Source organism: Physeter macrocephalus, chromosome 1 (genome assembly GCF_002837175.3).
Source record: "Physeter macrocephalus isolate SW-GA chromosome 1, ASM283717v5, whole genome shotgun sequence".
Lineage (NCBI taxonomy): Eukaryota > Metazoa > Chordata > Mammalia > Artiodactyla > Physeteridae > Physeter > Physeter macrocephalus.
The window spans coordinates 43,902,940-43,921,644 of NC_041214.2; the positions used below are offsets into that span (position 1 = coordinate 43,902,940).

General features: G+C 37.6%; 1 long non-coding RNA gene across 1 annotated transcript in view; it reads left to right on the forward strand.

Moving 5' to 3' along the window:
* Nucleotides 1-16,286, forward strand: part of LOC102978545 (uncharacterized) — a 42,289-nt gene extending 26,003 nt beyond the window's left edge. The window contains exons 3-4 of the long non-coding RNA XR_002890474.2: nucleotides 14,753-14,791; nucleotides 15,927-16,286. This is a non-coding gene — a long non-coding RNA (uncharacterized lncRNA). The remainder of the gene's footprint in view (nucleotides 1-14,752; nucleotides 14,792-15,926) is intronic.
* The last annotated feature ends 2,419 nt before the right edge of the window (nucleotides 16,287-18,705 follow it).

Here is an 18,705-nt window from a genome sequence, read left to right on the forward strand (position 1 = left end):
AAAGTTTCAAGTTATCAAAGAGATTTGGAAAACTTTTTAAGTAGTCATACCATAAATCATAATCATTTGTTGAAAAGTTTATATACAAAACCTTATTCCACTTACATCTGTCTAAATCACTTGCTTCCAACAATTATGCTTAGAATACTCATGAAAACTTTATCAGATATTAGACAAGGTCAGCCATCATCCCAAACTATCTTTCTCTCTGGCAAATTTTGTAACAGAGATAATGATACCAAGCAGGACCCTGTGGGCTCCCAAGCACAAAAGCCTTTCTGTGTCCCCCATTTCTTGATTACAGGAAATAGGCTTCATTCAGCCTCCACGACCTTCCCTGAGTTCCAAAGGGCAGGTTCAAACAGTTGTTTATCAGGGAAGGGAGGGGATGCAGAGACAAGGGAGGAGCAGTCAAGACACAATAGTGCAGCCTTGGGGCAGGGTGCTTGTCCCCTCTCAAGGGATACACATAACAATATCTTTGAGCTGTTTTGCAGACACTGAAGCCCCCACCAGGTGGGAGAAGTTAACTGTCTGCTGCCCACAAGCATGTAGACCCCAGACCAGTTGGAACCAGGTTGATGATGCTGACTCCCAATGACCTCACCACCAACCAATCAGAAGAATATCCATGAGCTTATCATGCCTACTGTGACCCATTACTGTAAAACTCCTCACTATCCCCTCCAGGTCAGGACACAAAGTTTTGAGGGCATTAGCCCACTGTGGCCCCTTTTGCCTGGCAAAGCAATAAAGCTGTTCTTTTCCACTTCACCAAAAACTCTGTCTCTGAGAATTAATTCAGTGTTATGGTACAGAGACTGGATTCAGCTTCAATAACATGAATTTATCTGACTAGTAAACCCAGATAGAATAAAAGTTGTATGTCTGCATTATAATTAGTAACTATGAAATGTCTATTTAAATTAAAACAACAAACTTAAGCTTTATTTATCAAAGATCATCTCAGATGACATTAACTTGAAAAATATTGGGGTTAGCTTCTATATTTCTGAGCTTAGAAATACTTAATTTAATAAGTGCTTGTTTTTAAGCCAATTACATAGAGTTTTTTGCAAATTAATTTTGGCAATACCATCCAAAAGTAGAAAAATATCATATGTACATAACATACAAATATAGACACAGTCATTCTGATAGTTGCAAATAGAGACCTTATATGTATCATTCCAAAGTTTTAGCCATGAATCAGGTACAATAATACAAAACTCACTAGTTTATATATGTAACATTTGGGTCCAAATTGTGTTTCTGGCATTTTACCCACACAGATGGGCAAAGCTTTTTTCTTAATGATTGTTGAGAAGACACAAGATTTTTCATTAGCCCAATTCCCAAAAAGCTCTTTTATTTTTCTCATGAGAATCATTTCTCTAAAATTTACATTTGAAAGAAGTGACTCTTAGGTCCCAGAGAAAATGGGATAGAAAATCTATATCAAAAAGGCACAAAAATAGTTTCCAAGTTTTCTCCTAGGAGTTTTTAGGGTATATTTGCAAATAATCAGAGGTCTAGAGTAATTACTATTTAAATGTTTCCTTCCCTTTCTTAAGTGCAAGACAATTCTGTTTACAACGTTCTGAAACTTTACAAGCATTGAGAGGAACAGGAAAGGGTTTGGGATTGGTAAAAGGATAGGTGGGCTTTACTTCTACAGCTACATTTCTGATTTTGTAAAGATTTGTAAGAAAATACAGTTGCTTTTAATTCCTCAAGTACTTGGATTGCAGCCTGAATGATATCAAGGGACTGACTTGCCCATCCAACTACATTATCTTCAACTTGCTTCTTTATATCAAGGAGAAGACTTTCAACTAAAGTGGAAATCAAAAGATTTCTATGTTCTAGAACTTCAGGGTTTAATGAGGTATGACTTTAAAACATCTGTATAAAGCATGCAGCAGAGACCTTTCAATGCTCTCCTCTTTCTGACTGTGCAATTAAACCTCAGACCAATTCACCTTAGAGGAAAAGTCTCTACTATTCCTTCAGTCAGTCCTGAACATCGGTTTTCAGGTGATCCATTTTCTGATCATTTGTAGGAAGGCCTGGGAGAAATTATAGCCATCTGTTTCCTCTTTGAGGGACATCCCCAGGGGACTGTCTGGCTTGTCTGATAACTATAGTACAAACATGGGCAGAAAGAACATTCCTTAGAGGCAGTCAAGGTCCCTGTAAGTAGGGGTCCCTGTGAGTTGTGAATGGCCACTGATTTAGGAGCTCTTCTCTACATTTAGAGACTATAGTGGAGACAAAAAGGCTTTCTAATTTCATCTTGTTAAGGGAATCTCTAAGGTTAGCTACCATACTCCTTTGTGTCTTCTTTTCAATTTAATTTTTCCATAGGTACAAGTAAGACAGTTGTTTAGGATGAGAATTCTCTAAATTTTTTTTCAAATATAGATGTATTTCCAATTCAAAGGTTCCAACATCTGGCCATTGATGAGTAGGATCTTATATTAATCTCAGTATTGATTCAAAACACTAAGCCTTTTTATGGCTTAACAATGGATGCAAGAGGTATTCCAAAAGATGCAGCCTACACAGGTCCAGAAAGTTCACTCACAAAGTTAGCCTGTAAGAGCAAAGACTTTCATTGTCACAGGCAGTAAGAATGGTGTCATGGAAATAGTGCCCCCAGTTTCCCATGAGAACATGAGAAAACGGTGTTTCTGGTCTCCCACAAGAACATGAAGCACCTCCAGTTACGGTACCACTAATCTGTGGCACCAGTCAGGTGCTACTGGAATGGAACTTTTCCAGCACTAACAAGACAATAAAACCCCCTATGGATTGAAACTCCTTACAACAAACTGTCCTGAGAGCTGGCATGGTGGGGCAAAGAGAATGCTGCTTCCCAAATCCACAGTCTACATGGCTGTCTACCAGATGCACGCCAACACATGTATCTTCTGGCTGGCAGAGACCAGAGAGAATATTCTCACTGGTCACAAAGCCAAGCTCTCAAGGCATGGAATAAGAGAAAAGAAAAACCTCATCTGGCCTGCAGTTCTCCTCCTTACAATGAACAGCACAAAGACAGGGAGAAAAAAAATGACCATCTTTGGGAGGAAAAAAGATCAATAGAAAACAAGAATAGTCATGACAAATCCTTACCAGAGTAGCTATGCCCACAGAACTAGCTGACACAAATATTTTCTCCTTCCAATCTGCATTTGGAAAGGAAAAGACAAGATTAAATTTTGACCTTCCTCTCTCAACTGAGCACTACAGAGGGAGATCCAGGAGAGCTGACTTTGGTAAGAATTCTTATCTTATGCCAGCTTCTGCCAGTTTTCCAGGATCCCGCCTGCAGGCTCTGAGTGAATATAGTGTCTTAGCAAGTCCCATAATGGGTCGCCAAATTGTAGGGGAGGAAAAATAATTTTCCTTCTATCATTCTAGTTTCTTAGCTGAGATCCTCCCGTAATAAGAGGCAGATATATTAACAGGAGAAAAACAAACAAAAGTTTAATCACATGTATGCATCCTTTATACATGGGAGATATCTCGGAAACTGAGTAACTAATTCCCCCAAATGACCCATTCCGTCACCTTAAACATCATCTTCAACTAAAGACAAAGAAAGTGTTGGAGTTGGGGAGAAGGCCAGTTATGAGAATTTATCAGGCAAATCACAGTAAATAAGGCTGTGGTTGTTATGCAGATTCAAGTCCCTGCCTTTTCATTGATAAGAGTTTCTAGAAATTTGGTCATCCTCTTCTTCCTGGTACAGAGAGAGAGATGCCCTTAAAAAGAAGATTTCCCTTATAAATGTTAACGTCTCTTACAGAATGGTAACTTCTGCTAGGTTTTCAGAGCTTTTCCTGTGCCTGTTTCTTAAAAATAACCAGCTCAAAATAATTATTGTGCCAAAGAAGCATATTTTGAGGTGGTATATTCTGCACCCTTTCAATATTGACTCTTGCCAAAATTTCCAGCCTGCCTAATGTACTGAGAGTTTCAGATTTACCAACAGTAACATGAGCCAAGAGACAAGTCCTTAAAATCTCTCTCTCTCCAAATATATAATATAATATATATATTATATTTATACATAATATATATATAATATATATATACACACATATATTCTGTTCTGTTTCTCTGGCACGGCTAGAACCAGGTGGGCAGGGTTGATCATGCCCAGAGCAAACTCAGTACCAGGCATGGAGGGTTCCACTGCTACACTCAGGCAGGGGGATCAATTCATAACTGAGGAAGGGGGTAGCTCCTGACCCCTCCCACTGAAAGGCCTATTTTTAATATTGGGTGAGGCCTAGAGTGGACTTTCCTCATCCCATCCAGGTGAGGGAACCGAGAAATAGCCCCACCTGCTGTGGAGAGTGTCTCCTGGCAGCATCTGACCAGGAAGCTGTATAAGATGACAATGCTCAAGCCAAGGCTGATAGTCTACAGAGCAAAGCCAGTAGCCCTATTTGGGCAGGGAACTTAGGGTACAGGCAGCTTAAGTTCAGACAACAAAGGGCTTTACTGGCTTACGAGCTGCTTCTCCTGCAGTGCCTGGAAAGGAAAATTAATTTACATTCCTGCTCATTGATGAATGCAGCCTTCAACCTACTCAAATAGGGGACCTAACCAAAGCACGTGGAAAACTGCTAGCCCATCCAACAGCTCTGCTTAGAGTGACAATTGAAAAGAGAGCACAGCCCACAGCTTTCTCCATTTGCAGAGCACATGGGAATGTAAATTGGTGTATCCACTATGGAAAACGATATGAAGGCTCCTCAAAAAATTAAAAATAGAACTATCTTAAGATCCAGCAATTCCACTTCTGGGAATATATCCAAGGGAAATGAAAACACTAACTTGAAAAGATATCTGCACCCCTGTGTTCATAGCAGCATTATTTATATAACCAAGACAGGAAAGCCACCTAAGTGTCTATGGATGGATGAATGAATAAAGAAGTTTTGAGATATATATACACATACATACACACACACACACACACACACACACACACACACACACACACTCACACAATGGAATACTGTTCAGCTGTAAAAAATGAGGAAGTTATACCATTTGTGACAACACGGATGGACTTTGAGGGCATTATGCTAAGTGAAAAAAGTCAGAGAGAGAAAGACAAATACTGTATGATCTTACTTATATGGACTTAAAAAAATAAAAACAAAGAACACCAAACTTATTGAAAAAGAGATCAGATGTGGTTCCCAGAGACAGGGGTGAGGAGGTGGGAAAATTGGAGAAAGTTGGTCAAAAGCTACAAACTTCCAGTTATAAGATAAAAAAGTACCAGGGATGTCATGTACAGCACGGTGATGACAGTTAACACTGCTGTGTGATACACTGGAAAGTTGATAAGTGAGTAGATCCTAAGTATCTCACAAGGAGAATTTTTTTTCTTTTCTTTATTGTGTCTATATGAGATAATAAATGTTAACAAAACCTATTGTGATCATCGTTTCACAATATATTAAATCAAACCATCATGCTGCACACCTTAAATTCACAGTGATACATGTCAATTATTTCTCAATTAAACTTGGGGGGGGAGAAAACAAAATGTTAATCACACCTAAAAATACCTTCATAGCAACATCTAGACAGGTGTGGGACCAATTAACTGTTCACCTAGCCTAGCCAAGTTGACACATAAAATAAAGCATCAACACATAACATATTTGTTTTTAAGTGGGAGGTAAGGTTCAACGTTTCTCAGCAATAATGAGCATTTTCCAACTATTTAGATAAAAGTCATCTACTCTGCAACTTTTGAGAACCAGCTACAATATGTCAAATTTTTCTACATATTTGGTGACTTTAAAGCTGTTTATTCCCAGCCATTGTTCTAGTACTCTGCCTGTATCAAATAATTATTTTTAATATGTGATAGAAAAGAGAACTAACACCTGTTAAGAATAATCTATGGCTATATCACTTAAAAATATATCACATTCAATCCTCCTAAGAACACGCTGAAGAAACATTATTAGTATCATGTTACAAATGAGGAAACTGAAGCTTGGAATTTTATAGTAATTTGCCTCTGATAAAAATCAGCTAGTTTAGATGAGGGTCCATATGAACCCAAGCCTGTTGAATTCCAAAACACTTTTTTCTTTCCAGAAGTTTCTCAGTTCATGCTCTTTCAGAACTATCTTCAGGAGTCTTCACTATTTAATCTTGCAGAAATGTAGTTGTTGCTTACTTATATAATAAGAGTTTTTCCAAAATTATTTTCCATAAGACTAAAACTTCTATTATAAATTTCCTTATGGCAAGAAACATCATACCAAAACTTAATACATGTAAAAGGGGAAATGAAAGAAAAATCCCCATAAACTTCATTTCAGTGGAACTTGGAGCATAGATGCTGTGTGTGAAGCCTAAAAAAGGCAGCTGAGAAAACAGCCAGTTACACACGAATAGGTGAAGAGACGAAGCCAAGTAGTGGTAAAAGGACCAAGCAACAATAGATCTCAGAAAGTACCAAAAAATACATTTCTTTTTGGAGAAAGATGGCTTTGAAATACACATGGCATATTTTTTTTATTTGCCAAAAGGATTCAATGAATCACATAGAAAAGCCATATATGCGGGAAACAGTCTGAATCAGTGATATTGTCAGGATGGCTGTTCTGTCAACCTCCCTGCCATCTCCCCACACTCCAGGAAATGCCAACAAATAGCTAACTACATGAAAATCAACTTAATTTAGCAACTAGCAACTAAAAGAGAATTGGCATAGCAGAAAGATGCTTTATAAAAATGTAGAAAAGACAACCATGTTAACATAAAGACTATTAACCAGAAAAACATAATAATGGATCAATTAAAAATCAAAACCAAATACCAGGAAAGTCTAAAAAACTTAGTTTGGAAAAATCCAATTAATGCAATAATTTATAATATAAAAGGTACTGATGTAGCATCACACAAAATTCCTCAAAAATGTAAAATATTTGTAATGCCTACATAAAATGAAGAAGATCCACCAGAACAATGTCACCATAGGCCGTTTTTTTTAAGCCACTGTGTTTTTGAAAAAGGTAAAATATCTCTAGTTCACGCCATAGAAAAGTGACCAATCTCCCTATTATATAGGAAATTCCTGAAAATCTAGAAGAAAAAGACCAACAAAACTATGGAGAAGTAAGATTGGCTAAAGATATATTAGACATTTAATAGAAAAGGAAAAAAAATGCTGCTAAACATGTGAAAAGATGTTCAAATTCCTCAAATTCATTTACAATAAGAGAAATGCAAATTTAAACCACATTAAATGTGGTAGACTTACCACAGCTTTCCCCTCAATGAATCATGCCTCCAGATGCTAATGCTCTTGTGAAGTTCCCTCCACAGGGCCCCTGGCCTGGGTCATGTGAATGGCCTTGCCAGGAGGACATCAGAAAATGCGATGCCTGTTTGGGATTACCTCCTGGAATGTTGCTTTCACCCTGTGAAAATGCCCAGTATGGCCTTCGTGGGAATGAAAGACCACATGAAGAGACAGGACCAACTTTCAGAGCTGTCTCAGTAGGCCCAGTCCCAGGAGACCTCCAACTGAATGTAGTCAAATGAATAAACCTAGGAAAAACCAGAACAGCCCAGCCAACCCACAGAACGATGCGCCATAATCTATCATGGTTATTTTAAGTCAGATTTTTTTTGGGGGGAGGGGCACTTGTCACATAGAAATAGATAATTCATACACCGAGATACCATTTTCACTTACGGAATTGGGAGAAATGCAAAAGTTTCACAATTCACTTTGGTAGTAAGCTATGGGGAAAAGTAAACTCTCATACACGGTTGGCGGGAAATTAAACTGATCCAATCCCTTGTAGAAGGCAATTTGGCAACATCTACTGACACTTCAAAAGCTCCTTCCCCTCAACCCAACAATCACATTCCTAGAGAATTATTCTACAGATATATTTACCCAGGTGCAAAACTATGTATGTAATGTATACACAGGTTGATCTATGCAGCACTTTATGTAACAGCAAAAGATAAAAGTAACCCAAAGGTTTATTAACTGGAGTCTGGTTAAATACACAATAGAATTATGATCTGTAAATTAATTTTTAAAAATGAGGAATCCTTCCATGGATTTGTCTGGAAAGAACTTAAAGACATAATTAAGTGATGAAAGCACAGTGTAAGGTGATGAAAATGGCCTGCCACATATTGTGTATGAAAAGAAGAAAAATAGAAATCTCTGCTTTTATGATTGAATGGGCATTTTAAAAACTCTGGAAGATAAACAAGTATATCGGTGGTGTTTTGTGGGTCGGGCACTTGGGATTTGGGCTAATAGAGGATAAGGGTAAGTGGGAGACTTTTAACTGTATTATATTTTTATACCTGAGGGACTATACAAATATGAATATTTATTATGTAAATTAAAAATAACTCTCTGAAAAAACTTAATGTTTGCATAATATGGTGATAGATTTATCTAATGAAATGAAACCCACGGTTATTACCAATTTGATGCTATTATGCACAATACTTCGGTAAGCATCTTTGCAGGGTTATCTCTACACATCTTCCCTCTGCTTCTCTAGTCCAGGAGAGCTGACTTTGGTAAGAATTCTCACTCTTTGCTGGCTTCTGCCAGTTTTCCAGTATCCCATCCGCAGCATACTACTTATAAGAGGTGCCTCCACAGAGGCAGTGCAGGTAGCATGTGAGACTGTGTGTCTACCCACTATTTCCCATTGAATTAATTATCAGATTAAGGAAGTTGCCTCCCTATTCCAAGCAGACCATGCTAGAGCTCTGCCAGTGTTCACAGTGATAATGGTGTACCATCTGAGTACACACCAGCTCCAAGACTGCTTCCTCTCCCTGAAACCAGCATCTCTTTTTTGGCAAGCTGCCCTTGTGCTGCTGGAACTACTTTGGCTCAAACTGTGAGAGCCAGGAGTTCCTTTATTTAACCTGGGGCAGCCCCAAAATCATGACCAATGGGTGCAGAAGAATAAATACTCCAGCTCCCTTGTTACCCGATTAGAACAACTTTAAAAGTGTGATTTCTACCACTGTAACATCTCCAGAGCTTACCTGGGTAGTTGAGGCAATGTCACCCTCCACTGGCATTGCCTGCCATCCTACACATCCTGGTCCACCTTCCTACTCCTTTATTGGTTTTCCTGGATCACACTTACTAATCAATCACTGTCACATGAACACTTGTCTGAGGTTCTACTTCTTGGGAATCCAATGAAAAATGTCATCCATTATTTCAGTAGCAATTCACTGATCCCTTATTAAGTTGAAAATGTTGGAGATGGTCAGACCATTGAGGCTAGGGAATAAAGGAGCAAAATTATCAAGTTTAACAAATATATGTACTTACATTATGTCTTTGGCCATGTTTCTGGCACATAGGATTGACCAAAGGCAAGTAGACTAGAAGCCTACTAGGTTATTGAAGGTATTTTGCTATTTAAGAAACTACAAGCCTGACCTTCAAAGCCTGTGGCTGTTTGACATCTAAAGAAACCTTAGGGCTTTAAATGGGCTCTCTCCAATGCCCATTTCAGAGGTGGCCATGGAGTTCAAAATACAAGAAAAACTTCCCAGAGGAAAAACCCAAATCATAGAAGAAAATTGTCTCCAAACAAACAACTACTAAATGTGCTAGACCAGGAACTTAATCTATGGGCAGGACTGAGAATGTTCACAGTCATTGCCCAGCAAGATATAATTTTTCTGAAGAGCAACTGTGATGTGTTCCCCACTCCACACCTTCAGCAAAGAAAGGTTTTTATTATAGATATTCTCCATCCTTCTAAATTGGGCCTAGTAAGGATTAAGATTGAAGTAAAATACTTATAGATTAGTTTTTAGGTTGCAGGGCAATGAAAGGACACACTAAGAATTGAAAAAAAGTACTTCATACAACCCAAGATCTTAAACCTTGTGTTGAAAGGAATAACTTGATGGGCCTTTGACTCCTTTGGGAAGGATCAAGGGATTCTATTCCTGAAGAAGCTTCAATGCATAGAAGGATGGGCTGTGGAAGATGTTATTAGTTCTCCATCCATATCTATTCTTCTTTCCATTCTCTCATTCTTCTACCTTTAGTAACAGAACCCTCAACTTAAATGGGATGTGGGTTTAGCATCACCTCCCACCTAAAGACATTTCCCAACGTCCTTTGCAGATAGGTGGGGCCACCTAAGTCCTGACCAAAAGTTTATAAATAGAAATAATGAGTTTGACTTTCAGTTTATGCCCTCAAGGAAAATGGCTATGTCTTCCATTGTCCTTTTCTCTTCTTTTTGCAGCTAGAACGTGCTTGTGATAATGAGAGCTGAATAGCATGACTATATCAGACCTGGATGACTTATGATCAGAATGTTATGAGAGAGAGAAGTGAATTTACCTTTTTAAACCACTTTTATCTGGGTCATTGATTTGGCTGCTTAGCTAGTATCCTAAGGAATAAAAATAGGTTTGCATGCACTCATGAGTTTGAACTTGTAGTAACACCTGATTCACCTTCTTGTCTTTAACCAGGGAAATATTAGTTGCAAATGGAATTCCAGTTCGCTAGGCTTCCCAGACCCAATACTAGCAGGGATCTGCTTCCTTCTAGCCTTTTTGAGCCTTGGAAGATTAAAAAAAACTTGCATCAATTACTTTAGGCTACAGGACAAGGCTACCAGGGATAGATTTCCCACATACCATAATAAACTACTACTGTAATAAGTTTCATAATGATAAAATATTTAATTAATGTTTCTAAGCTCTTTCTTTATATTTTGTTTTTCAATCCTAATAACATCCTATAAGGTATGTGCTATTATTATTCCTATTTTACAGGTGAGGAAACTAAAGTAGAGAGGTTAGTAACAGCTAGGATTAGAATCCAAGCAATCTATTTCTATTTTGTAAATAAGTTCATCTGTATGGGGGAGAGATAAATCAGGAGCTTGGGTTTAACATACACACACTACTATATATAAGACAGATAACCAACAAGGACCTACTGTATAGCACAGGGAACTCTACTCAATATTCTCTGATAACCTATATGAGACAAGAATCTGAAAAAGAATGAATACATGTATATGTATAACTGAATCCCTTTGCTGTGCACCTGAAACAGAACATGTTTATCGGTGAGTTAAAGGGGGTGGGTATGGAAATACATAAGTTTTTGGTTTTGTTTGTGTTAGGTGGACTTTAAGGGTCTTTTTACTTGGCTTTTGCTCCAAAGAGGTGGTGAACAGAATCAGAAGACCTCAATAAAAAATAGTTTTAAGTTTGGTTCTACCATTCCTCAGAAAGTAAATTATCCCTCTAATATGATTTTTCTCTTAGAGTTCAGATCTCCAGCTTCCTCGAAGGGGTGACCCCCACTGTGTGGCATTACTGACCATTCCCAGTGCAGAGTGCCAGCTTAATCTACTTGGGGGAAAGTAAAAAGATGTATTATACTGAATGGGCCAGTGGACCTTAAAGTGATGACCCAGTTTAGAATCAATGAGAACATCGGGAAAGGAGACAAAAAGTCATGAAAGAAGTTAAGCAAAATACATGGAATTTGATTTAGCCTGGGAGAGGAAGCATGATTATTATTCCAAAAAGGTTGTAAAGAGTAGCTGAAAAATATCCAAACAAAGTTGAGGAGTATCCATTAAAAGCAAATGTCTTTCAATGCATAAAATCACTGAAATGTCAAAGGTACATTAATTATCTAGGAACCACTCTGATGATGTCCTATTTGTTAATTCATTTGTCAGACAGCAACAGTTAGCAGCCCCAGAAGGAAGCCATCAGATGTGTAACAGACAGGAAGACTTGGCAGGAAGGAAGAGAGACTTTGGCCAAGCCAATACTAAACCACTTAAGGAAATGTAAAACTTAAGAACGTCCAGAATAAGTCCCAGAACTCAAGAGCTGGTAGATTTAGGCCCCAAGGACAAAAGTATATTTTTCACTAACATATGCATGAATATGTCTCTTTGGAAACTGACCTAATTTAATGCAGGTTTATATGCTTGACAGTTTTCTCTTCCTCACATAAAACCTTTCATTTAATAATAGGAAATGCTCTCTCTGGTTCTGGCTTGCAATATACTTCACAAAAAATTCTACAAACCCTTTTTTCCGTCTTATTCAACACATTATTTTAGCTACGAAGACCCTTATCTAAACAAAATGCACCTGCAAACGATGACTTAATTTCCCAAGTTGCTTGAGAAAGTAGATGGAGACTTGCAAATTTCAGGGGATAAAATTTAGACAGTTCAGGGTCAGGTTTGGTTATATGACTCCAGAGAGCTGACTTCCTTTTTCCTGGTCCTTAGAGAAACCCAGATATATCTGGCTATAATGTTGACCTGTAATATGGCCATGGCACAACCTCCTGCTTCATAGGAGGCCAAGAAGTCTGAGTTCAGGAAGGCTCTGATTTGACCATCTTTAGTTAAAATAATGTTCCAGAAATTATTCTTAGGTAGTTGTCCTGAATATACCTTATGTCCAACAGATAACAGCTGTTTAGATTGGGACTTGAGGAGACATGCATTGTTTCTGCAGATAACTGAGCTATGTGACCCAGAAAGAGACATATGCTCTCTGGACAACTCTCTTAGCTCAAAAATGAGTGAGAATGACTTGCGAGTCACTAATGATACTTGGGAAATGAATACTCTGTAATTTAATAATTCAATGTCCTAAAAAGAGCAGGACTTTGAAAAGGATCTCCTAATCCCCAAAGGAAAAATTAAGATATGGATTGTCTGTTCATCTCCACGGGCACTCTTTCTCAAAGCCTTAAAACTATTCCTCCACATTTGTTTGTTTGTTTGTTTGTTTGTCTTTTTAACATCTTTGTTGGAGTATAATTGCTTTACAATGGTGTGTTAGTTTCTGCAGTATAACATAGTGAATCAGCTATATTTATACATATATCCCCATATCCTCTCCCTCTTGCGTCTCCCTCCCACCCTCCCTTTCCCACCCCTGTAGGTGGTCACAAAGCACCAAGCTGATCTCCCTGTGCTATGCAGCTCCACATTTGTTGAACTCTGTTTTATTCTTGTGCAAGATGCATTTAGTCTCCATTTTTTAAAATGATTCTTTTTTCCTTCTATACACTTCATTTTGTTTTTCCTTAATAGCCTTCAGTCGGAAGTATCTCAACAGTTAATGAATTTTTTTTGAACAAATGTTCTGGAAGTCCTTAGACCCATGCTGTCCAGTAGAACTGTCTGAGATGATCGAAACTTTCTATTTCTGTGCTGCCCAATATAGTAGTCACTAGTCATATGTAGCTATTGAGCATTCGAAGTTTGGCTGGTGCAAATGAGAACCTGGGGGCTTTTCTGGTGGCGCAGTGGTTGAGAGTCCGCCTGCCAATGCAGGGGACACGGGTTCGTGCCCCGATGCGGGAAGATCCCACATGCCGCGGAGCGGCTGGGCCCGTGAGCCACGGCCCACGGCTGAGCCTGCACGTCCGGAGCCTGTGCTCCGCAACGGAAGAGGCCACGGCGGTGAGAGGCCCACGTACCGCAAGGAAAAAAAAAAAAAGAGAAACCGAAATTTTAATTTAATTAAATTTTAATTAACTTAAATTTAAATAACCACATGTGGCTAGTAGAGGCCACGGCGGTGAGAGGCCCACGTACCGCAAGGAAAAAAAAAAAAATGAGAACCTGAACTTTAATTTTAATTAAATTTTAATTAACTTAAATTTAAATAACCACATGTGGCTAGTGAGTGGCTACCATCTTGGACACTGTAGCCTGGAAGACCAGAAAACTTGCCAGCAGAAATTTAGGAAGTGTGAGTGACTGTTTATCTCACAGTTAGATTGAAAGAAGCTGTCCAAAGGGTTGAAATTGATATTAGGACTGGAGGTGTGTCCAAATGAGAAGGGGTTGTGGAGCTTAAAAGTATAATTTTTTGACCTAGCTTAATCAGGGTGTTTGGCAGAAAATATCTGTATTCATCAAAGAGGGGGAATTTATATGAAAGCTATAGGGAATCTTATAGACTCAAAAGAAAGCTGAGTAACCAGACCTAAGAAGGACAGCATCCAGTGATGGTCCAGAGAAATGGGCAGGAGGAGAAAATGGACAGTCCCTTCTGGACTGTCCCATTGGGATGACACTCCTCCACCATGTTCCTTCCTGGAGATTTGTTCCTCAAATTCAAACTCAAGGTGCAGGTGGTCAGATTGGGCTGGTTTGTATCCCATAGCATTCCCTGTTCAGGGAAAGTCAGGTACTGTACCTAGACTGAGAGTTGGATCATTAACTGTCCTGAAAGAAAATTCCAGAAAAAGAGGGTGGGACAACTAATAATAGATATCAATTTTCATGAACTGGCAAGAGTAATACATACCATGTTCCATGGTTGCAGATTTGCTCCATGACAAAGACTTCTCCATTCTCTTGGCTTTCATACTTAGTATATTTTAATTCTAAATGTAAATATATATATAGAGAGAGCATTTATCATGTTAGGTCCTTTGATATACACAATTTATTTAAGTCCTACAGAAAAGTTTTGAGGGAGATATTAAATTTTTCCATTTTTCATGGGAAAACTTATTCTCAGCATTTTAAGTAATATGTTTGATTTTAGAAAGAAAGAGGCATCTAGTCCATGCTCAAAGTTATTGCATATAAGGCCATTTTATGCAAAAGGCAGCACCACAGAATTAAATGTTCTTAGGCATGGATAAGATGACCTATTCATCTCCTTTATTTTACAGATGAGGACCCTGAGAGTCTACAACTGCGTTGTCCAGCAGGTATGAGACACATGTAGCTAGTAAGCACATGAAATGGGGTTGATCTGAATGGAAATGTGTTGGAACTGTAAAATACGTACTGAAATTTGCAGATTTAGAATGAAAAACAAATGTAAAATATCTTATTAATAATCTGGAAATTGCATGTCTACCTGATAAATTTTGTATATTTGGTTAAGTAAAGTAGGTTTAAAATTAACTTCACATATTCTTTTTAAAAAAATTTTAATGTGGCTACTAGAACATTCAAGAATACATATGTGGTTTGTATTTGTTGCCTGACTTTTAATTGATTCGCCAGCACTGGTCTAGAAGGTTAAACAACTTAAATGATTTGCTCAAGTGCTCACAGTTAGGCAGTGGCAAGGTTGGAATCAAGCCTAGTTTCCTGGGATCTTCCCCCATTCTGCAATGCTGCAACTGTCCTTTATCTGGTTTGATCATTATTATTATTTTTTTTCTCTGTTGGTATGCCATAGAACATCTTTCTGTCCCTTTTTACAATGTTGTACCTCACAATTATGTAAATTTGCTTAAGTGTCAATTATTATAATTAAGAAACCACAGTCCAGCAAAAAGCACTGGACAAAGAGGTATTATGTCAATCCATTCTTTTTCCAAATCAGATGCGATAGCATCCCTTTAAGGACCATAGAATTGTTTGTTTGTTTGTTTTCTAATTTATTTTATTGAAGTATAGTTGGTTTACAATGTTGTATTAATTTCTGCCATACAGCAAAGTGATTCAGTTATACATATATATACATTCATTTTTTCAGGTTCTTTTCCATTATGGTTTATCACAGGGTATTGAATATAGTTCCCTGTGCTATAGAGAAGGACCTTGTTGTTTATCCATTCTATATATAATAGTTTGCATCTACACCCCAAACTCCCACTCCATCCTTCCCCCACCCCCTCCCCCTTGGCAACCACAAGTCTGTTCTCTATGTATAAACTGTTTCTAAATGTCTTCCCAGGGAACATTAGATGTTGCCCCTTTCCACTCCTTTCCTTGGAGACAGGGCTTAAGTGTAGCAGTGTCACAGCAGCTGTTCAGGTTTATATCTATTAATATTAATTTAAAAATCAACCTACTTCCTTTCCTCCCTCTCTTCCTCTGCATTACATTCAGGAATCTTTAGAAGCAATTGCCTTTTCCTGCGCAAGACAGCAGATGGGGTCCTACTTCACCTGTGATCAGCCGTCTTGGTGGCCTCTCACAATCTAAGAGCTGGCCATCCTGCTCCTTTGAGAAGAAAGAGACAGCAGCATGAAGTGATCAGGGAGGATTTAATGACTCCTCCAACCTGGAAAGAGGAACCCTCCATGTAGAGTGATAACAAAACAAAGAAATGGAGATTTCCAGGATTTAAATTCACTAACACAACTCTAGAGATGGTGAGAGATAAGGGACCATTTTGACAAGTTTTACTTGGCATGCCTCAATCCAGTTCTGCTTTCAGTGGATTGAGGGAATTGACTTACATATCTGTCATTATTTAGACAGGAATTTGAAGCTTATCTATATATTAAAAAACAGCTTATCTCACAGAGAATAATAATTTTTTAAATGTGATATACACCTTTGGGTAAATATTTAACCTTATATAATTAGGTTGTCAAAAAGACATGAAACTCTTCTGCAACTTATTGCTGCAAAGATAAAATCTCTAGACATGAATGTCCAGCCTTACTATCTGCCCAGAATCATCATAGGGAGTTGATTACATCTTCAGGCCACAGCAAAAGATAGGTACAGGTTTGAAGGGCATCTATAAATAGTGTCAGTTTCCACCTGAATCCAGTCATCCAGGTCTTGTCCATCTTTAGGTGCTGACTCTGTATATTTCTTAAGATAATCCTAACAGGAAAAAAAATTCCAGTCAGTTCAATTTTTTTCATTATCATAAATAAACAAGAAGCATACAAGATCTTGAAAGGAAACAAAATTTTTCTTAAAACTAAGTTGTCTTGGAGCTTCTGTTTCTTCGTTTATAAAGAAGGAGCAATCACACACACTTTTGGAATTGATATAAAAATTAAATGAAGTAATAATTAGAGGTTTTTTTAGAAATTCATTTTTTTACTTTTATGGAAGTATACTTGACTTACAATGTTTTGTTTAATTTCTGCTGCATTGCAAAGTGACTCAGTTATACATATATATACATCCTTTTTCATATTCTTTTCCACTATGGTTTATCACAGGATATTGAATATAGTTCCCTGTGCTATATAGTAGGACCTTGTTGTTTATCCATTCTATATATAATAGTTTGCATCTGCTAATCCCAAACTCCTAATCTATCTCTCCCCCAGTCCCCCTCCCCCTTGGCAATGACCAGTATGATCTGTATGTCTGTAAGTCTTTTTCTGTTTCATAGGTATGTTCATTTGCATTGTATTTTAGATTCCATATATAAGTGATATCATATAATATTTGTCTTTCTCCTATCTGACTTACTTCGTTTAGTATGGTGATCTCTAGGTTCAGCCATATTGCTGCAAATGGCATTATTTCATTCTTTGTTATGGCTGAGTAATATTCCATTGCATATATTATATATACCACTTCTTTATCCATTCATCTGTCAAGGGACATTTAGGTTGTTTCCATATCTTTGCTATTGTGACTAGTGCTGCTATGAACATAGGGGTGCATGTATCTTTTCAAATTATAGTTTTGTCTGGATATATGCCCAGGAGTGGGTTTGCTGGAGCATATGGTAGCTCTATGTTTAGTTTTTTGAGGAACCTCCATACTGTTCTCCATAGTGGCTGCACCAATTTACATTCCTACCAACCATGTAGGAAGGTCCCCCTTTTCTCCATGACCACTCCTGCAACGTTTTTAAAACATTACTTGAAATAATGATACAGTATCACTAGATAAATGTTAATTTTTTAAAAAATGTGTCCAATTCATCAATTCAAACTATTTCTTCTTTAAGTCCTCTCTCCTGTTCATTATTGATGCTGAGAAGAAACTGGAGGTCCCAGGGAATGATGACTAATTGATAAAATTTATCATGCTAACTAGTATTTTTTAATTCATTTCTGCATTTGAAGGGATTTTTCAGAAAATGTTTCAACAATATATTTCTGAAATTTTAGTTGTGTAATGTTCATTGAGAATTTATGATGTGCCAGGCACTGTTCATGTTTCTCTCATATAATGCTTCCGACAACTTGAAGGTTATTTTTAATCTCTTTTTTAGATATAAACACACTGAAACTCAAAAGAGCAAAGTGTCTTCCAAGGCTGTGAAACTACTTAACACTAGAATTGAAAATCTAACATTTGCTATCTGCCTCAAAGTTCTGTCCAATTTTTTTTTACTATACAGAAGATGTTTCTCCAACTCCAAGTATACATAGTTGTATAATATGTATACAACACAGCAATGCCTTTAACATCTCCAGTATATTTAATTTGTTGTTATCCTCACTCTTTAACCTCTAATAAATATGAAGTAAATAATATTATTCATGCTATTTGCTAACAACATCTACTTTGTTCTGTACTCATTATTTCTAACATTGATAGAAGTGGAAGGAAAAATGAGAGAGAGAGAGAGAGAGAGAGAGAGAAAGAGACTCTCTTAGTATATTTATTCCACTTGGCTCTCACCTCCTCAAACAAGGAACCTGTGCTTATAATGTAAAATACTGAGTATAAAGAAATGTTTCGTAGTTAAACTTGACTGTTTAAAAAATCAAGTTGCTTAGTCAAGCTGAGTCTTTGATTCATAGAAAGTCAACAGGAAGCAAGGAGAAACATTATAAGAGGAAGAGTAACCTCAAGGTTAAGCTTGTTTCAGGATGTATTGAGTTTTTTTATTGGGAGGCACATAAGCTAGTGACCTTACACAAGACAACACCCAAACCAAGTAAATGTGCGAAAGCAAGTG